At 39.0% G+C, this 22,050-nt stretch overlaps 1 non-coding gene across 1 annotated transcript; it reads right to left on the reverse strand.

The window, feature by feature from the left end:
- Nucleotides 1-17,398: 17,398 nt before the first annotated feature.
- LOC128568332 (U1 spliceosomal RNA) lies at nt 17,399-17,566 on the reverse strand. The gene has a single exon (XR_008375136.1). It is a non-coding gene; the product is annotated as a U1 spliceosomal RNA (small nuclear RNA).
- Between the last annotated feature and the right edge of the window lie 4,484 nt (nt 17,567-22,050).

Here is a 22,050-nt window from a genome sequence, read left to right on the forward strand (position 1 = left end):
CTGCTTCCTTGAGTTTAGTCCAATGAGCCCCATATTTGACCTTATGACCTCCAGAGCCATAAGGTATTAACTTTGTGTTGTTTTAAGCTATTAATTTTGTGGTAATTTGTTACAGCAACAAAGAAAACTAACACACATACTGCACATAACATTGTATTATGTCCAAATCATCTCCTTTTTGTCTATTATGAGTTCTATGAATTTTGTGAAAATTATAAAGCTATAATATTAAGTTAGCTCCTTAAGAAAAATCTTGAACATATAGCATGATTTTAAAGACTGGATTAAGTAAACAGATTACCAGTAAATACATTAACAAATTAATTAATGTATTCACCCTTTCACACATAAATACTTTTTGAGCCCTATTATTAGACAAACATTTTATTAGATTCTGGGAAAGATCTACTGTACAACATGATGACTTTAGTTAATAACAGTATATTATATTCTTGAAAATTGCTGAAAGTAGATTTTAAGTGTTCTCACTACAAAAAAGACAAGTATGAAGTAATGTGTATATGTATTGATTAGCTCAATTTAGCCATTCTATAATGCATATGTGTTTTAAAACATCATGTTGTATATGATAAATAGAATTTTTATGTTTTAAAAAGTCCTTGAATAAAGACAGATTTTATTCTGCCCTCCAGTAGGAGCTTATAGATTTGAAGGGGACTAGCTTTAAAACAGGCCATTCCAATGCGTGGTATGGATGAGGTTTCTGCTCTTGGTTGTTTCTGCTACAGGTATTTAGCGTTCACTTTCTTTTACATAATTAAGCTGGTCACCGCTCCTTATTCAGTTTCCACCTTCCACAAAACTGTCTAAATCTGGGGTCTACTGCATTTGTTCTTCCTTCTGTCTCTGGGGGATTACGTGGCTTGTTGGTTTTCTCTTAGGAACCTGGTACAGCATAGCCCTGTGTTATACCCCTGGAGAAATAAACCATAAAACAATCCTTCCCTGGGCTGGCACCTGTGGTTCAGTGAGTAGGGCACTGGCCCCATATACCGAGGGTGGTGGGTTCAAACCTGGCTGTGGCCAAATTGCAACAACAACAACAAAAATAACTGGGTGTTGTGGCAGGCCCCTATAGTCCCAGCTGCTTGGAAGGCTGAGGCAAGAGACTCATCTAAGCCTAAGAAGTTGGAGTTTGCTGTGAGCTGTGATGCCACAGCACTCTACGAAGGGTGATAAAGTGAGACTATGTCTCTACCAAAAAAACCCCCCCCAAAAACCCCCAATCCTTCCCTGTACCAGGCCCTAAAGGAAGAGAAAAAAATAAGTCAATTCCTTGAGCTTTATTATCTCTAGGAGGTGAGCTAGACACACCCAGAACTTGCAAATAATTTACACTTCTCTCTGCTGAGATAGTTCAGTATCAGTTAGCACAAACAATGAACAGAAATGATACAGTAAATGAAATAATAATTTAGGTAATTTTTTATCACCACCCATTATTTTCCAGACTGTAAATCCTAAGGGTGTTAATAAATTGTCTCGGTGAAGACATAGCTCACTGAGTGATCAGCTTCCTAATCATGAAAGGTACATCTGCCCAGGCAAGAGCCTGGACTAAGAATAACTAGATTAATTCCCTGAGAGTATTTTTTTCCTTTCTTCACTTGTTGACTATACTAATAGAGGAAAGGTATCAAGCAAAGGGAAAACTACATTTATTGTCATGCAAAAATGTTTGGAAGCCTTCAAGTTATGGAACTCTGCCAGTAAATGGCAAGTCACCTATTTTGGGGGGAAGAGTGGTCTTTAATCCTCTTCCTGGGTTTTGGGTGATGTCCTTTTCAAAACGCGAACCTGACTTGTACAGAGTCAATCAGCAGTGCTAAATTGGCCAGAAAGAGAATGTAAGACACAGATGTACTATAGCTTGCTTGTTTTCTGTTGGTCTTTGTTTTTATTTTTTATTTTTTTCATTTCTAGCACGGTATAGCTCTGTGGCATGTCCAGTTTCTTTGGCTAACCTTTGAAGGAAGGGCATAGTGGCAATTGGAGGGGAAAATACAGAAGTGGTAGATAATGACAGAGGAAATGTGTTGAGTCCATTCAGGGAGGTGATTTTTGGCCATGTGATAAAATGTACAGATGTTAATTGCTCTGCTTTTTCTCATGCATGATGGGCTTGTTGCCCTGCCCTGCCTGCGTGTGCCTGCAAAGAGTACAGAATAGATGCTACAGATAGGAGGTACAGAGAAGGTGTAGTGTGAGAACAAAGGCACCGCAAGTGGGCAATGACATTCCAGAGGAAGGGCAGCTGGCAAGCCCAGGCAGAGAAAAAGAGCATTTAAATACTGAGGTTAGGAGGGCAGGCAACTGGAGCCTGAGAATAATAAAGCCTCAAAAGAAAAGCTATGAATTTGATACGGGATTTCCCTGTCTTCCACCTGGCACATGAAGAAATCATTTCACCTATTCCGAAGCTTCTGGTGTCTAAGTAGGAGTTCCATTTGAGATAGAAAAAGCCAGAATTTTCCCCTACCCCCTAACTGATTTCTTTATGGCAATTTCCATACTGAAGCAATATGTCAAGTCTGTACAAGTACAGATTGAATGGGTTGCTTAGGATGCAGCCCTGGGGTATTCAAAATTTAGTCATTCAGAGACCCTGAGGAGCCTGCAAAGAATATCTAAAAGGAGAAAACAGTGGACTTGTAGGAAAATTGGGAAAGAGCAAAAGAGGGAGTTTCTGGGGGCTAATGGGAAGGTATTATAGACTAACACATGTGGAGAGATGTGATGGGGTCACTTGTTCTTTTCTTACTTATATGTTTGAGTTCTCTGTGGATTCTGGTTATTAAACCTTTGTCAGAGACATAACCTGCAAATATTTTCTTCCATTCTGAGGGCTGTTTGCTTGCTTTCTTTACTATGTTCTTGGCTGTGCAGAAGCTTTTTAGTTTGATCAGGTCCCACTAGTGTATTTTTGAAGCTGCTTCAATTGCCCGGGGGGGTCCTCCTCATAAAATACTCCCTCAGACTGATTTCTTCAAGGGTTTTCCCTGCACTCTCTTCTAGTATTTTTATAGTTTAGTGTCTTAAGTTTAAATCTTTAATCCACTGAGAGTCTATCTTCGTTAATGGAGAAAGTTGTGGGCCTAGTTTCTGTCTTCTGCAGGTTGCCAGCCAGTTCACCCAGCACCGTTTGTTAAATAGGGAATCTTTTCCCCACTGAATGTTTTTTTTTATATATATATATTTTTGCAGTTTTTGACCAGGGGTGGGTTTGAACCCGCCACCTCCAGCATATGGAATCGGCATCCTACCCCTTTGAGCCACAGGTGCCACCCTCCCCACTGAATGCTTTTAATTGGCTTGTCCAAGATCAAATAATGGTAAGTAGCTGGATTCATCTCCTGGTTCTCTATTCTGTTCCAGACATCAACCTCTCTGTTTTTGTGCCAGTACCATGCTGTTTTGATCACTATCGATTTATAGTATAGTCTGAGGTCTGGTAGCGTGATTCCTCCTGCTTTGTTTTTATTTCTGAGTAATGTCTTGGCTATTCAAGGTTTTTTCTGATTCCATATAAAATGAAGTATTATTTTTTCAAGAACTTTAAAGTATGACAATGGAGCTTTAATAGGGATTGCATTGAAATTGTATATTGCTTTGGGTAGTATGGACATTTTAACAATGTTGATTCTTCCCAGCCATGAGCATGGTATATTTTTCCATTTGTTAACATTTTCAGCTATTTCTTTTCTTAGAGTTTCATAATTCTCTTTATAGAGATCTTTCACGTCCTATGTTAGATAAACTCCCAAATATTTCATCTCCTTGGCACTACTGTGAATGGAATAGAGTCCTTAACTGTTTTTTCAACTTGACTATTGTTGGTATATATAAAGGCTACTGATTTATGAATGTTGATTTTGTAACCTGAGACGCTGCTGTATTTCTTGATCACTTCTAAGATTTTTGTAGTAGAATCCTGGTGTTTTCCAGATATACAATCATATCATCTGCAAATAGCGAAAGTTTGATCTCTTCTGACCCTATATGGATACCCTCGATCGCCTTTTCTTCCTTAATTGCGGTGGCTAAAACTTCCATTACAATGTTAAAGAGCAGCGGAGACAATGGGCAGCCTTGTCTGGTTCCTGATCTTCTTCTACAGAGAAGTAGATGTGTGGAACAGAATAGAGAACCAAGAGATGAATCCAGCTACTTACTGTTATTTAATCTTTGACAAGCCAATTAAAAACAGTCAGTGGGGAAAAGATTCCCTATTTAACAAATGGTGCTGGGTGAACTAGCTGGCAACCTGTAGAAGACTGAAACTGGACCCACACCTTTCACCATTAACTAAGATAAGACTCTCACTGGATCAAAGATTTAAACTTAAGACATGAAACTATAAAAATACTAGAGGAGAGTGCAGGGAAAACCCTTGAAGAAATCGGGATGGGCGAGTATTTTATGAGGAGGACCCCCCAGGCAATTGAAGCAGCTTCAAAAATACACTACTGGGACTTGATCAAACTAAAAAGCTTCTGCACAGCCAAGAACACAGTAAGTAAAGCAAGCAAACAGCCCTCAGAATGGGAGAAGATATTTGCAGGTTATGTCTCCAACAAAAGTTTAATAACCAGAATCCACAGAGAACTCAAACACATTAGCAACAATAGGACAAGGGATCCCATGGCAGGCTGGGCAAGGGATTTGAAGAGAAACTTCTCTGAAGAAGACAGGCATGCGGCCTTCAGACATATGAAAAAATGCTCATCATCTTTAATCATCAGAGAAATGCAAATCAAAACTACTTTGAGATACCATCAAACTCCAGTGAGACTAGCGTATATCACAAAATCCCAAGACCAGAGATGTTGGCGCGGATGTGGAGAAAAGGGAACACTTTTGCACTGCTGGTGGGAATGCAAATTAATACATTCCTTTTGGAAAGAGATATGGAGAACACTTAGAGATCTCAAAATAGACCTGCCATTCAATCCTGTAATCCCTCTACTGGGCATATACCCAGAAGACCAAAAATCACAAGATAACAAAGATATTTGTACCAGAATGGTTATTGCAGCCCAATTCATAATTGCTAAGTCATGGAAGAAGCCCAAGTACCCATCGATCCACAAATGGATTAATAAATTGTGGTATATGTATACCATGAATGTTATGCAGCCTTAAAGAAAGATGGAGACTTTACCTCTTTCATGTTTACATGGATGGAGCTGGAACATATTCTTCTTAGTAAAGTATCTCAAGAATGGAAGAAAAAGTACCCAATATACTCAGCCCTACTATGAGACTAATTTATGGCTTTCACATGAAAGCTATAACCCAGTTACAACCTAAGAATAGGGGGAACAGGGAAAGGGAGGGCAGGGAGGGGGAGGGGGTAGAGGGAAGGGGATTGGTGGGATTACACCAGCGGTGCATCTTACAAGGGTATATGTGAAACTTGGTAAACAGTCTGTGAAGCTAGTGAATGATGCCCCATGATTATATCTCTGTTTTTGTGCCAATACCATGCTGTTTTGATCACTATTGATTTGTAGTATAGTCTGAGGTCTGGTAGCGTGATTCCTCCTGCTTTGTTGTTATTTCTGAGTAATGTCTTGGCTATTCGAGGTTTCTTCTGATTCCATATAAAATGAAGTATTGTTTTTTCAAGATCTTTAAAGTATGACAGTGGAGCTTTAATAGGGATTGCATTGAAATTATATATTGCTTTGGGTAGTATGGACATTTTAACAATGTTGATTCTTCCCAGCCATGAGCATGGTATGTTTTTCCATTTGTTAATATTTTCTGCTATTTCTTTTCTTAGAGTTTCATAGTTCTCTTTATAGAGATCTTTCACATCCTTTGTTAGATAAATTCCCAAATATTTCATCTTCTTTGGCACTACTGTGAATGGGATAGAGTCCTTAACTGTTTTTTCAACTTGACTATTGTTGGTATATATAAAGGCTACCGATTTATGAATGTTGATTTTGTAACCTGAGATGCTGCTGTATTCCTTGATCACTTCTAGGAGTTTTTTAGTAGAGTCCCTAGTGTTTTCCAGATATACTATCATATCATCTGCGAAGAGTGAAAGTTTGATCTCTTTTCACCCTATATGGATACCCTTGATAGCCTTTTCTTCCCTAATTGTGGTGGCTAAAACTTCCATTACGATGTTAAAAAGCAATGGAGACAATGGGCAGCCTTGTCTGGTTCCTGATTAGAGTGGAAATGATTCCAATTTAACTCCATTCAATATGATATTGGCTGTGGGTTTGCTGTAGATGGTCTCTATCAGTTTGAGAAATGTCCGTTCTATACCAGTTTTCTTAAGTGTTCTGATCATGAAGGGATGCTGGATATTATCAAAAGCTTTTTCTGCATCGATTGAGAGAATCATACGGTCTTTGTTTTTTAATTTGTTTATGTGCTGGATTACATTTATAGATTTACGTATATTGAACCAGCCTTGAGACCCTGGGATAAAACCGACTTGGTCATGATGTATAATTTGTTTGATGTGTTGCTGGATTCTGTTTGTTAGGATCTTGTTGAACATTTTTGCATCTATATTCATTAGTGATATCGGTTTATAATTTTCTTTTCTTGTTGGGTCTTTTCCTGGATTGGGGATCAGGGTGATGTTTGCTTCATAGAATGTTGGGTAGTCTTCCTTCTTTTTCTACATTTTGGAACAGGTTGAGTAGTATAGGTACTAATTCCTCTTTAAAGGTTTGGTAGAATTCTGATGTGAAACCATCTGGTCCCAGGCTTTTCTTTTTAGGGAGGTTTTTGTATGGTTGATGCTATTTCCGAACTTGATATGGGCCTTTTCAACATTTCCAGTTGATTCTGGCTAAGTCTTGGAAGGTGACGTGCTTCCAAGTATCGGTCAATTTCCTTCAGATTTTCATATTTCTGAGAAGAAAGTTTCTTGTAATATTCATTAAGGATTTTTTAAATTTCTGAGGTGTCTGTTGTTATTTCCTCTTTGTCATTTCTTTTTTTTTGAGACAGAGCCTCAAGCTGTTGCCCTGGGTAGAGTACTATGGCATCACAGCTCACAGCAAATTCCAGCTCCTGGGCTCAAGCGATTCTCCTGCCTTTGCCTCACAGGTAGCTGGGACTACAGGCGCTGGCCACAACACCCGGCTATGTTTTTTGCTTGCAGCCGTCCTTGTTTGGCGGCCCTGGGCTGGATTCGAACCTGCCAGCTCAGGTGTATGTGCCTGGCGCCTTAGCCGTTTGAGCCACAGGCGCCCAGCCTCTTTGTCATTTCTGATTGATGAGATTAGAGATTTTACTCTTTTTTTCCTGATTAGGTTGGCCAAAGGTTTATCTATTTTATTGACCTTTTCAAAAAACCAACTTTTTGATTTATTGATCTGTTGTATAATTCTCTTGTTTTCAATTTCATTTAATTCTGCTCTAATTTTGGTTATTTCTTTTCTTCTACTGGGTTTGGGGTTGCAATGTTCTTCCTTTTCTAGTTGCTTGAGATATCCCATTAAGTTGTGAACTTCCTCTCTTTCCGTTCTCTTGAGGAAGGCTTGCAGTGCTATAAATTTCCCTCTTAGGACTGCCTTTGCGGTGTCCCAGAGGTTCTGATAATTCGTGTCTTCATTGTCGTTTTGTTCCAAAAATTTGGCAATTTCCTTCTTAATCTCATCACTGACCCAGCTATCATTCAGCATAAGGTTATTTAACTTCCATGTTTTTGTATGAGTATGCAGATTCCTGTTGTTACTGAGCTCAACTTTTATTCCATGGTGGTCTAGAAGATGCAAGGAATAATTTCTATTCCTTTAAATTTACTAAGGTTATTGTTGGGATCAAATGTTGTGTAGATATCTTTTAAATCCAAATGTTGGATGGTTAGGTTTAAATCTAAAATTTCTTTGCTCAGCTTCTTATTGGAAGATCTATTCAACACTGCCAAAGGAGTGTGGAAATCTCCAACTATTATGGAGCTGGAGGAAATCAAGTTGCTCATGTCTGTTAGACTTTCTCTTATACATTGAGGTGCATTCTGGTTGGGTGCATAAATATTAATAATTGAAATCTCATCATATTGAGTATCACCCTTAAGAAATGTGAAGTGACCATTGTTATTCTTCCTTAATTTTGTTGGTTTAAAACCTATTGTATCTGCAAATAAAATTGCAACACCTGCTTTTTTCTGATTACCATTTGCCTGAAATATGGATGACCATCCTTTCACCCTGAGTCTATATTAGTCTTTTAAGGTAAGATGTGATCTTGTATGCAGCAAATATCTGGCCTGAGTTTTTGTATCCAGTCAGCTAACCTATGCCTCTTTAGAGGAAAGTTTAAGCCATTCACATTAATGGAGAATATTGATAAGTCTGGTAAAATTTTGGGTATCGAGTTTTTCAAAAGTCCAGTGGACATTTTTAATCCTTTCGCCACTGTGGAAGTTGGAATTTGATCAAAAGGTTCTGTAGGAGTTTACTTTTGTGGTAGAGGATTGTGCTGGTCATTATGGAGGATAGGTCTGAGAATATCCTGAAGAGCTGGTATGGTTATGGCAAATTTCTTCAACATATGAATGTCATTAAAGTATTTAATTTCTCCATCATAAATGAAACTCAGTTTAGCTGAATACAGGATCCAGGGTTGAAAGTTATTTTGCTTTAGGAGATTAAAAGTCGGTGACCACCCTCTTCTGGCTTGAAAAGTTTCAGCAGAGAGATATGCAGTCATTCTAATATTCTTCCCTTTGTAGGTAATGGATTTCTTACGTCTGGCTGCTTTTAGAATTTTCTCCTTCATATTAACTTTAGTGAAGTTAATTATGATGTGCCTGGGGGATGTCTTATTGGAATTGAGTTGTGCAGGTGTTCTGAAACTGTTTGCTATCTGAATTTCAGAATCTCTTGGCATGTCTGGAAAATTCTCTTTCATAATTTCATGGAGAAGGGCGTCTTTGCCCAGGGAGGCCACTTCATCACTTTCAGGGATTCCAATGAGGTGGATTTTAGCCTTCTTCAAATTATCCCAGAGCTCTCTGAGACAATAATCCATTTTTGCTCTCCATTTCTCTTCCTCTTTGAGAATTTGGGAGCGGTCAAAGGCTTTGTCTTCAGTGTCAGAAATCCTTTCTTCTGCTTGCTCCACTCTGTTATTGAGGGATTCTACTGTATTTTTCAAATCTTTGAGGGCTGCAAATTCTTCCTTCAATGTGTCAAAATCTTTGGTGGATTTGTCTTTAAATTTGTTAAATTCTTGAGATAAGTTTTGAATTTCTCCTTGAATTTCTAATTCTGACTTTTGAATTGCTGCTTGAATTTCTAATTCCAAATTTTCCTCCATTTTATTAATCTTGTTTGCAATCCAAATTCTGAATTCAGTTTCTGACATCTCGGCCAGCTATTTATGAATAGGATCTTCAGTTACATCTGCCATATCTTTCCTTGCGGGGGAGGTTGATCTATTCTGGTTATTCATGTTACCAGAGTTTTTCCGCTGATTCTGCCCCATGATTGTTTTACACCATTTGATTTTTCCCCTGGAGCTTTGTCGAGGACCCATACAGTGCTATGGCCTGAGAACCTGGGGCCCTGTTTAGTGTGGTGGGGCTAAGTGGTTCTGTCTTGTTTTCAGCTGGTCTCTGTTCGACCCTAGTGAAACAGTTACTCTGGGTTGAAGTCTCATCTGTGGAGAAATACCAGCAATTAATTCACCCTGCCCCCCACAGGCAACAATTAAAAAGGGAAAATGCAACCTTCCTACAACCACACACCCAGGGCACCATCTGAATCATCCTTGGGTGATTGGCTCAGTTGAAAAGGTCCAAATCAATTGTCTCAGTCAGCACCTGTCTCAGGTGGGAGAGTTTAAAAGGTCTCTGGCAACTGGATCCCAGGGGTCTGGTGACTAGTCTCATATGGCTTGCTCCAGTGCTGCGTGGAGTCAGGAGTCAGCCACCCAGCAAATAGATAAGTCTGGGAAGGTTGATGCCTCCTTCCCCACCTTTCACCTCTGTCACACCCAGTCACTGATAGCCCCGCAGTAGGCTGACCCAGTTGCCTGTAGTGAACAGGTACTCCAAGGGTTTGCACCTGCCTGAATCACAAGGAAATTGAATTCTGCTCCACCAGGCTGCTGTGCTCTGCCTCTATTGAGCAGGGGAGGTGAGGCCTGACAACCTTGGGTGCTTGATGGAGGCTGGGGGGTGTTGACTCAGTTCCAGCCCCGCCCCTGATTGATGTTACTGACGGAACAGAACAACTTTGCAGGAATTTGTTTCTGTCCCTGTTACATTCCCCTGCAGAAGAGAAGCTGTTTTGAGTTCCCAGTGCCTGTGCCTCAGGCCCTGTCTTTGCTCCTGCAGGTTTGTATTCAGTTACCTGTCAGTTCTAGCCTCCTGTCTTCCTTTGTCTATAGGCTGATGATCCCCTGAGGGCCAGGTGCATCTTAGGCTCAGTAAAGCGGTCCTCTGGGTCAGCCCCACCCTGGGAGCTTCCCGGATCTGAGAGTATGTTTCTAGTCCTTGCCCTTCACCCAGGTCGGTACTGCCTCCCGCAAACGCTTTACTTATGGGGCCTGTGTTTCTGTCCCAGATCTGTTCCGTGGTGGTTGTCACCTGAGTAGATGCCCGGCCTCCTCTGGTTGCCCAGGGAGGCAGGCGGTGTGGTTTCAGAATATCTGAGAGTGAGCCCTATTGTTGCTAAAAGACAGCTGCTGCTCTGTGCCTCAGTGCACTGCTGTTCCGGTGTGGTTCCCCCTCATCCGACTGTCCTCTCCTCACTCCCATGCCCCAGAGTCAGCACTGACCAGCTGACGTTTAAGCACTGTCCACACTCCTCAAGAAATCACCCAAGAATCTGGACTCCTGGGGGACAGGCCTCCAGACCTCAGAGTGGGAATGGAGGGGAGTGCTGGGAGCTCAGAGTTGCAGGTAGAGAATATATACAGTTTTATACAGTTTTATGTCTGGCAGGAGAATGCCATGGCACCCTAGTAGGGGAGGTAGTCTGATTTTTGTGAGTACTGATTTTTAGAGGGTCTCTTCCATGGAGTGTAGTGGGAGGACCTTTGAACTCTGCTCGTTTGTTTTTGGGGCACTCCGAGCCGTTCTCATGGGGGAGGGGACTCCTGTTTGCTTGGTGATGGATTTCATACCTTTTGTTTGTATCCTTGGGGTCGCAGCTTGCCTCGGTGTGGTTGATGTGCGTTCTTCAACCTTCTCTCTTGGTGCAGCTCAAATCTACCAGGTTACTTGCTAAATTTCTGTCCTTTAACTCTCCTTCTGGACGGAAGCCTCTGTGGAAAGCTGGCTTCAGTCAGCCATCTTGTCTCCGCTCCCTTTTTTCCAGATTTTTAAAGTATGACAGTGGTGCTTTGATAGGGATTGCATTAAATTTGTAAATTGCTTTGGGTAATGTGGACATTTTAACAATGTTGATTCTTCTTAGCCATGAGTATGGTGTGTTTTTCCATTTGTTAACATATTCAGCTATTTATTTTCTCAGAGTTTCATAATTCTCTTTATAGAGATGTTTTATATCCTTTGTTAGGTAAATTCCCAAATATTTCATCTTCTTTGGCACAACTGTAAAGGGAATAGAGTCCTTGACTGTTTTTTTGGCTTGACTATTATTGGTATACATAAACGCTACTGATTTGTGAGTACTGATTTTGTATCCTGAGATGCTTCTGTATTCCTTGGTCACTTCTAAGAGTTTTGTGGTTGAATCCCTGGGTTTTTTTAGGTACAAAATCATATCATCTGTGAAGAGTGAAAGTTTGATCTCCTCTGACCCTATTTGTATACCCTTCATTACCTTTTCTTGCCTGATTGTGATGACTAAGACTTCCATTACAATGTTCAAAAGCAGTGGAGACACTGGGCAACCTTGCCTGGTTCCTGATCTGAGTGGAAATGATTTCAATTTTATTCCATTCAGTATCATATTAGCTGTGGGTTTGCTGTAGATGGCCTTTATCAGTTTAAAAAATGTCCCTTCTATACCAATTTTCTCAAGTGTTCTGATCATGAAAGGATGCTGGATATTATCAAAAGCTTTTTCTTCATCTATTGAGAGAATCATATGGTCTTTGTTTTTTAGTTTGTTTATGTGATGTATTATATTTATAGATTTATGTATATTGAACCAACCTTGAGACCCTGGGATAAAACCCATTTGGTCATGCTGTATAATTTGTTTGATGTGTTGCTGGATTCTGTTTTTTAGGATCTTATTGTATATTTTTGCATCTGTGTTCATTAAAGATATTGGTCTATATTTTCTTTTTTTGTTGGGTCTTTTCCTGGTTTGGGGATCAGGGTGATATTTGCTTTATAGGATGTGTTGAGAAGTATTCCTTTTTTTGATGTTTTAGAAAAGGTTAAGTAATGTAATGTAATGTAAGTAATTAAACTTTAAAGGTTTGGTGGAATTCTGATGTGAAGTCATCTGGTCCCAGACTCTTCTTTTTTGGAAGATTGTGTATAGTCAGATCTATTTCAGTACTTAATATAGGTCTTTTCAGCATTTCCATTTCTTTCTGATTAAGTGTAGGAAGTTGGTGTGCTTCCAAGTATTGGTCAGTTTCTTTCAGATTTTCATGTTTCTGAGAATAAAGTTTTTTGTAGCATTCATTAAGGATTTTTTGAATTTCTGAGGTGTCTGGTTATTTTGCCTTTGTCATTTCTGATTGATGATATTATGGACTTTAATTTTCTATTTTTGGTTAGGTTGGCCAAAGGTTTATCAATTTTGTTGAATTTTTTAAAAAACCAACTTTTTGATTCATTGATCTTTTGAATAATTCCTTTGTTTTTGATTTCATTTAATTCTGCCCCAATTTTGGTTATTTCTTTTCTTCTGTTGTGTTTGAGGTTGGAATGTTCTTTCTTTTCCAGTTGCTTAAGATGTCCCATTAAATTATTGACTTCCTCTCTTTCCATTCTCTTGAGGAAGGCTTGTAACACTATAAATTTCCCTCTTAGGGCTGCCTTTGCAGTACCCCACAGGTTCCTATAATTTGTGTCTTCATTATTGTTTTGTTACAAAAATTTGACAATTTTCTTCTTAATCTCATCTATGACCCAGCTATCATTCAGCATAAGGTTATTTAGTTTCCATGTCTTTGTATGAATATGCAGATACCTGTTATTGGTGAGTTCAACTTTTATTGCGTGATGATCTGAGAAAATACAAGGAATAATTTCATACTTTTGAATTTGCTGAGTTTCATGGGCTGATGAGAAGAATGTGTATTCAATTTTGTTAGGATGAAATGTTCTGTAGATGTCTGTTAAATTTAATTGTTGTATGGTGAAGTTTAAGTCCAAAATTTCTTTGCTTAGTTTCTTATTGGAGGATGTATCCAACACTACCAAAGGCTTGTTAAAATATCCACCTATTATAGTGCTAGAAGATATTAAATTGCTCATGTCTGTTACTGTCTCCCTTATAATTGAGGAACATTCTGTTTGGGTGTGTAAATGTTAATAATTGACATCTCATCATGTTGAGTGTTTCCCTTAACAAAAATGAAGTGGCCATCCTTGTCTTTCCTTACTTTTGTTGGTGTAAAGCCTAGGGTATCTACAAATAAAATTGCCACCCCTGCTTTTTTCTGATTTCCATTTGCCTGGATTACAGATGCCTATCCCATCACCCTGAGTCTACATTTATCCTTTAAGGTAAGAGGAGATTCTTGTATGCAGCAGATATCTGGCCTGAGTTTTTATATCCAGTTAGCCAACCTGTGCCTCTTAAGAGGACAGTTTAAGCCATTCACATTAATTGAGAGTATTGATAAACCTGCTAGTATTTTGGGTGTCATGTTTTTCAAAAGTCCAGTGGACATTTTGATCCTTTTCACCACTGTGGAAATTGGGTTTTGGTTAACAATTTCAGAGCAAGTTTACTTTGGTAGTAGAGCATTGTGCTGGTCATTATGGAGGATGGGTCTGAGCATATCCTGAATAGCTGGTTTGGTTATGGCAAATTTCTTCAATGTGTGCATGTTATTAAAATATTTAACTTCTCTGTCATAAATGAAACTCAGTTTAGCTGGATAGAGGATCCTGGGCTGAAAGTTGTTTTATTTTAGGAGATTGAAGGTCAATCGCCATCCTCTTCTGACTTGAAATGTTTCAGCAGAGAGATCTGCAGTCATTCTAATATTCTTCCCCTCATAGGTTATGATTTTCTTACATCTGGCTGCTTGTAGGATTTTCTCCTTCATATTAACTTTGGTGAATTTAATTACAATGTGTCTAGAAGATGATTTATTTGGGTTGAGTCGTTCAGGGATTCTGAAACTTTCTGCTATCTGAAGTTCAGTATCTCTTGCCATGTGTGGGAAGTTCTCCTCAATTATCTCTTGGAGTAGAGTATCTGTGCCTTTTGGACCATCTTCTTCTCCTTCAGGGATTTCTATGAGGTGAATGTTTGCTCTTTTGGAGTGGTCCTACAATTCTCTCAGGGCATGATCCATTTTTGCTGTCCACTTCTCTTCCTCTTTGAGAATTTGGGAGTATTCAAAATCTTTGTCTTCAATGTCAGAGATCCTTTTTTCTACCTGCTCCATTCTGTTACTGAGGGATTCTACTGTATTTCTCAGATCTTTGAGGGCTGCAAGTTCTTGCCTCAATGTGTTAAAATCTTTGGTGAATTTGACTTTGAATTCATTGAATTCTTGAGACAACTTTTGAATTGCTCCTTGAATTTATAATTCCATCTTTACTTCCATTCTGTTAATCTTATTTGCAATCCAAATTCTGAATTCGATTTCTGACATCTCAGCTATTTGTTTATGAATGGGATCTTCTGTTGTGTCTCCTTTGTCATTCCTTGAGGGAGTTGATCTGTTCTGATTATTCATGTCGCCAGAGCTTTTCTGCTGATTCTGCCCCATGATTATTTTTCACTGTTTGGCTAGAGAAGCTGGCAAGGTGAAACTGAATTGAGGGTTCCTGGAGTTGTAATTAACCAGCCCTTTACCAAGAAACTGGGACTGGTGATGGTGGCTTATCCCTTAGAGCTTTACAAAGATCCCATTCAGAACTCCAGCCTGAAACTCTGGGGACCTGCTTGGTGTGGTGGGGCTAGATGGCCCTGACTGATATTCAGCTAGTCTCTGCCCAATCCTAGTGAATCAGTGGCTTTGGGCTGAAATCTCAGCTGTGGAGATATATAAGCAATTAAGCCACCCTGCCCCTCCACAGGAGACAACTGGAAGGGGAGACTCTCACACTCCCACAACAACACAACCAGGGTACAACCTTAGTGGGTCCCTGGGTGATTGGCCCAGGTGAAGACTTCCAAACTAGTTGTCCTGGTCAACACAAACACTGATCAGGTGGGAGGGTTTAAAAGGTCTTCAGCATCTAGGCAGTGGAGGTCCACTGGCAGCTCAGTTTGACCCCAGTGGGAGGGACTGTGGAGCTGCCACCACTGTCAGGGGCGGCACTGCCACTGTCAGGGGTGGTGCTGTCAGTCTGGGGTAGTGCTATGTGCAGGTCACAGGAGCTGGCAGGGAGCTGGTGGGCATTGCCACCAGATGCAAGGGTGACAGGAGCCGGGTGGGAAGCCAGAGGGTGGAGTCGCTGGCCTCGGGGGCCTCAGGGGTTGCAGGAGCAGGGCAGGAGCCACCAGCTGCCAGGGGCAGGTCTCAACAGCTGGGAGGGGAGCCCAAGAGTAGAGTCACCAGCTGGGGGTTGCGGGTCTCAGGAGCCAAGCAGGAGTCACACTAGTCGCAGGAGCAGGATGGGAATTGCTGGCCACGGGCCATGGCTCACAGGCTCCTAGCTGGGCGGTTGTCACCAATTGTAGGCCATGGGTAGAAGCCAGGTGGGAGTCACCAGCTGTGGCCTGCGAGTCTCAGGATCTGGAGGGTGGAGTTGCTGGCTGTGGGCCACATGGGTCACAGGAGCTGAGCAGGAGTTGCCTGCCACAGGCTGCAGGTCACAAGAGCTGGGGGGGGAGTTGCCCACCATGGGCCACAGGTCACAGGGGCTGGGTGGGGTTCACTGTTCCCTGACGGGGGGTCGCAGGAGCCAGGCATGGGTCGCAGGTTGCAGGAGCTGGGTGGGAGCTCGCCACTGTGGGCACCTGTCACAGGAGCCCCATGGGGAGTCTAGCCGCACACTGCGAGCTGCCTAGGGGTGGAGCCAGTGGGTTGCCATACCCGGTGGCTGGTAGTGTGGGTCCCAAGCTATGCTGTTTCAACATGGGGCAAGTCTCTCTCCCCTGTGACTCCCTGCTTCTATTAAAGTTATAGTTTTAGCACAACTGCCCCACAGCTCCTGAAGTGCCCTGCCCTAGCAAAAATCTGCCAAATGGTCTGGTTTTTGCAGGGGGTAGTCTTCCAGACCTCCAGAAGAGGGGGGAGGGGTGAATTTGGGAGTTCTTAAAGGTAGGGAGAATATTAGATCAACTTTTGGCCCAGGCAAGAGACTGACTAGGCTTGCAGTGGTATTTCTCTGTGGAGGGAGTCCCGACCCTCAGTCATTCTCTCCCCTTTGGTGAAACAAAAGGTCCTCTGTTCTCTACTCTCCTCACACTGCTCTCCTCACACTGCCCTCCTGGTGGGGTGGGGTGGGGGAGGATTCCCATTCTCTTTGGAATGGGTTTTGTACCTGAAATTTGTTTCCTTGGAGTCCCAGCTTGTCATAGCAGGGGTGATGAGACCCTATCAATCCTCTCTCTCTGTTCAGCTCCTGATCTTCTGCTTTATTTGGTTATTTCTGGCCATTAATTTCTCCCTCTGGATGGGAGCCACTGCCGAAAGCTGGCTTCAGTTGGCCATTTTGCCTCCCTCCTCTTAAGTGTTTTTTGGTAAGCAAAAGTTTTCATTGTTAATGAAGTTCAATTTGTCATTTTTTTCTTTTATTCGGCCTATTTTATTATGTCCTGTTTAAAATATTTTGTACCTTAAGACCATACAGTTATTTTTCGAGAGTCTTAGCTTTTTTGTTGTTGTTGATTTATTTATTAATTTCTTTATTTTTATTAAATCATAACTGTATACATTAATGCATCTATGGGTACAATGTGCTGATTTTATATACAATTTGTAATGCTTATATTAAACTGGTTAACATAGCCTTATTTACTTAATTGTTGTGTTAAGACATTTATACTCTACACTTAATAGATTTGACATGTACCCTTGCAATATGCACCATAGGGTCTTAATTTTGTGTTCAGGTTAATGATACATCTCAAATTTATAATGGTGTACGGTGGGAAGTATAGGTTACCTTTCTAAAATAGAAATTTCCAGTTCTACTATTATGTGATAAAAAGACTTTCTCTTTCTACTTTGTCTAGGATCTTTGTCATTTTTGTGGGTCTGTTGCTGAAATTTGTATTTTGTTACTTTGACCTATTTGTTCATTCACATGGCATCTTTTTCTTTTTTTATTTCAAAGGACACATTTTATTCTGTTTCAGTTTAATGTGAGCTACCACAAATTATGCAGTTGAGTTTCCCACATTTGGGGAAATCACAGAAGTCATTTAGCATATCCTGAGTGCAATGGATAAGCTTTGCTGTGAGAAAACCACCTTTGCAATCATGGTATCTCCCCTTTAGATATCATACTATCTTGATTACTGTATTTTAAGTATATTTTTTTCTTTGAGACAGTGTCTCACTTTGTCATATTGGATAGATGGCAGTGACATCATCATAGCTCATTGCAACCTCAAACTCTTGGGCTCAAGTGATCCTTCTGCATCAGCCTCCTGTGTAGCTGGGACTATAGGCCTGTGCCACCATGGCTGACTAATATTTTCATTTTTGAAGAGATGGGGGGTCCTGCTGTTGCTCAGGCTGGTCTCTAACTCCTCAAGTGATCCTCCCATCTTAGGCTCTAAGAGTGGTAGGATTTTGTGTTTGAGCCACTGTGCCCAGCCTTAAAGTAAGTCTTAATGTCAGAGTAAGTCCTTAAATGTTGAATTTTTTAAAGATTATTTTAGCTATTCTAGGTCCTTTGCATTTGTATATAAGTCTTAGAATCAGCTTGTATAGAAATCCGTCCATTTCTACAAAGAGTTGTACCAGAATTTTTATTAAAACTGCATGAATCAGTAGGTCACTTTGGAGAGAATTGTTATTTTAATAACATTGGATCTTCCAATCTGTGAACATGATGTATCCTTCCATTTCTTTAGAAGAGAAGTTGTTTAACTTAAGTTACAAAGCAATGTTTTGTAATTTTTTGTGTGTAGGTTTTACAAATCGCTAAGTTAATTTTAAATATTTTATGTTTTGGGATGCTGTTGTAAATGGTATTTCAAAATTATTTTTCGATTGTTCATTGCTAGCATATATAGAAATAATGTTGAGGTTTGGGGTTTATTTTACAACCTATAATATTGTTCAATTCGTTTATGATTTTTAGTAGTTACCATTTTTTATATTTCTAAGGATTTTTCATATGCTATCATATCATCACAAATAAATACTGACTTCTTTCCCAATCACTATGTCTTTTTCTTTTCTTATTGAATCGGACAGATTCTCAAACATAATGTTGAATGTAAATAATGTTTATCTTGTTTTTAATCTTAGGAAGAAAGTGCTTACTATTAATATTTTATCAATAAGAAAATATTAACTATAGGTTTTTCATAGATGGTTTAATTGAAGAACTTTCATTCTATTTCTAGTTTGCTGAGAAGTTTTTTTCCTGTCTTTAAATCATGAGTAGTATAGGCAAAAAGCGTATAAGTAAACCTTTAAATGGTTCCATTTTGTGAAGGCAAGTTTAAAGTCTTTTGTGAGTTAGAAAGAAAAAAATTCTGGATAGACCTCCATATGTGGCTTAGAACCTAATCATGTAAAAGTGATTTAGGGCTGAGCTTTGTGGGGGCAGGTGTGCAGCAGTTACCTATATATCTCAGGATTTTCCAGACTACTCCCTAAAGATGATTAACTGTCTCCAGATGGTCAAGCATTCAAACAGCTTATTTCCCCAGAATCTTATTTTGTGGTTTTGTTTTTGATTACTTAGTGTAAGAATAACTTTAATGAAGTAGTTATCAGTTAATCTGTTTAAACCTTAGCCCATAAGGATAGTTTTAGATAATGTTAGTAAAATGGTTATCAGTTAATCTGGTTTATCCATAGGCCCGTAAGTACCAGGCAGTAAGAAGCCTGGGGCAAAGGTTTAAGTCATGTGTTTATTGATTAAGTTATGTGCCTATATAAGCTTCGGTGGAAGAAATAAAGATTGCCACTTACCATGAGAGTGTGAGTGGTCCTCCTTATTACTCAGACTATTTCATTGCAGGACTCATTTCTCTGTGTCACCGATCAATTGGGAGACTTTCACGCAACAAGTAGATTTTGAATTTGGTTCATATTTTGTAACATAATAAATTATGTTGTTTGTTGCAATATACTAAACCAACTTTGTTTTTCTGTGATAAATCTTACTTGATCATAATGCATTAAGGATATAATGCTATAATTGATTTGCTAATATTTTATTAGGTTTTTTGCATCTCTACTCTTGAGGGAAGTTGGTCTGTATTTTTTCTCCTTATAAAGTCCTTGACTTATTATTTATTTTGCTAGTTTTGATAAGTTGTGTTTTTGAATAAGTTTGTACATTCATCTCATCTCTGATGTCAAATTTATTGGCAGAAGTGGTCAAAACATCCCATTATTATTATTTGTAATAGCTATAGGATCTGTAGTATTATACCCTCTTTCTTTTCTGATATTTGGAGGTTGTACCTTCTTTCTTTTTTCTTAATAACTCTTGCTAGAGATTTATCAAGTTTACTTATCTTTTCAAAAACACAAACCTTTGACTTTGTTGATCTTTCCTTTTGTTTTGAAAATTTTACTGTATTGATTTTTGCTCTTATATTTTCTCTCTTTTATTCACTTTGAGTTTTATTTACTCTTAAAAAAGTTTCTTAATTTGGAAACATAGATTTTGTATCTTCTTTCTCATTTAGGTACTGAAAGCAATACATTTCTCTCTAAAGGCTGTTCACATCTCACATATTTTGTTATATTGTGATTTTATTATTCAGTTAAATTATTAAAATTTTCCATTAGGTGTTCCTAATTTACTCATTCTTTATTCAGAGGTATGTTATTAATTTTCAACAGATTTAGATTTTTAAAGCATCTTATTATTTTTAACATCTTATTATTTTTGATCTCTAGTTTAACACAACATGGGCAAAGATTATGCCATCAGATTTTAATTTCTTCACTTTTATTGAGACTTGTTTTACTGCTCAAGCCTAGCAAATGTTCCATGTTCACATGAGAAGGATATATATTCTACTGTTAAATAGAGTGTTTTTTCAATGCCTATTACATAAAGATGGTTGTTAGTGTCCTGTAAATTCTTCAATAGCCTTGCTGATTTTTTGATTACTTGTTCTTTCAGTCAAGAGACAGGTTGTATAATTAGGGCATGGTCAGGAAAGTAGAAATAGCATAAATGATACATACTTATCACTTGTGTATCCTCTAAGTCAAGGTAGCAATTAGACCTTAATGCAATTAAAAAATAAAACATATTTTATAAGATCAGTTTTAGGATTTAAGCAATTTTAGGAGCCAGTGAAGAAGTCTATGGAATATTGTCGCCCTTTTTCTGGTTATGGCTCTAAAATTGCTATGAATCAGTAGGGCTGGAAGGAATAAAAGCTGAAGTGAGGAAGAGATACAAAGAACAAAGTGAAACTTGTGAGGACAAACTGGACCCCTTGAAGATAGATTGGAACCTGGATCTTTTATTTCCTCTGATGAAGGAGTGATGTAGAAAGAAGTATCATCCTTCACTACAGAGTTGATGAACATGTGCATTGTCCAGGACTCTGAGAAGCTAAAAGAAGAGATCTAATGGGAGCTTGAGGTTCTGGTGGATCCGCGCACACAGGTTGATCCACTAGATCAGGGACAACACTCATAACCTGCAACAGCACTTGGTGTTCTGTATCAACTTTCAGGAGGTAACACTTTATTTTTGCTTTCTACATCTTAAATTTTTCTTGTGTGAAAAAAATGAGTTGAAAACACACAGAAAAGGTGATTCTGTTGACATAATACAAATTATTGTAGGAGTTGTTCAAGTCTCAAATTTGGGTTATAAATTTGCCTGTTTGCTTCTTTCGTTTTGCCAAGTTTTGCTTAATGTGTTTGGTTGCTTTGTTATTCAGGGTATATGTATTAAATTAGTCATTTTACTATTATAGAATATTATTCTTCATCTTTGGCAATATTCTTTATATTGAAGCCTACTTTATCTGACATTGATATAGCCATACCAGCTTTTTTTGTTTTGTTTTGTTTTGAGACAGAATCTTACTATGTCACCCTCAGGAGAGTATTGTGGCATCACAGGTCATAGCAACCTCAAATGCTTGGGCGTAAGTGATTCTTTTGCCTCAGCCTCCCAAGTAGCTGGGACTACAGGCACCTGCCACAGTGCCAGCTATTTTTTGGTTGCATTTGTCATTGTTTAGCAGGCCTGGGCTGGGCTCCAACCTGCCAGCCCCAGTGTATGTGGCAGGCGCCTCACTCACTGAGCTATGGGTGCTGAGGCACATACCAGGTTTTTTATGTTTAGTGTTTTGAGTGTTATATCTTTTCCATCCTTTTATTTTTAATTTTCTTTATTTTGAACATCTGTCTTTTTAAAACAATATATTTCTGTCTTGTATTTTTGTCTATCTCGACATTTTTGCTTTTAAATCGAGGTTCATTTTTATTTACAATTAATGCAATTATTAATATGTTGGGTTTAATTTTACCATCTTGCTGTTTTTTTAATTTTCCTTTTATATTATTATTTTTCTATCTCCTTTTCTGCCTCTTTTTCTAAATTGAGTATTTTTAGTATTCCATTTCATCTCTGCTTCGACATTTTTAGTTATGCTTTTTTTGTCAATTTTTGATGATTCTTGTAAGTGCTATAATTATATATCTTTTAATTTTTTTTATAATTATGTGTCTTTATTGTTGCCCACTTTCAAAAGATGTTCCATTTCACAGACTTTGTAAAAACATTACAATAATTTCTATTCTCTGTCCTTTTTGCTTCTTTATTTA

This window comes from Nycticebus coucang, chromosome 16 (genome assembly GCF_027406575.1).
Source record: "Nycticebus coucang isolate mNycCou1 chromosome 16, mNycCou1.pri, whole genome shotgun sequence".
Classification (NCBI taxonomy): domain Eukaryota; kingdom Metazoa; phylum Chordata; class Mammalia; order Primates; family Lorisidae; genus Nycticebus; species Nycticebus coucang.